Consider the following 331-nt stretch of genomic DNA (forward strand, 5'->3'; position numbering starts at 1 on the left):
GTCGAGAACTCCGTATACCGGAAGCCAGCAAGTGTATGGGGTCAACAGGAGAGAAAGCGCTCCGTCCCCCACCTAACTGATATGAGGCCCCACTTGCTAGATGAACGGATTATTGATTACAGCTCAATATTCTTTTACACATCCCTCATCGTCTCTTTTTAACCGAATCCAGTGGCTAGCATTTTCCACTGTCGTTTGGATATTGATCACGGTGGTATTTACTTTACGATGAGTTAGGCCTAACGTTAACCATATTCGTCTCATACTATGTCCAACAAAATCCTCTACATCCGACTTCGAGTGGAAAATATTCCGCTTTCCAGCCTGCGTC

This window comes from Octopus bimaculoides, chromosome 28 (assembly GCF_001194135.2).
Source record: "Octopus bimaculoides isolate UCB-OBI-ISO-001 chromosome 28, ASM119413v2, whole genome shotgun sequence".
NCBI classification, from domain to species: Eukaryota; Metazoa; Mollusca; class Cephalopoda; order Octopoda; family Octopodidae; genus Octopus; species Octopus bimaculoides.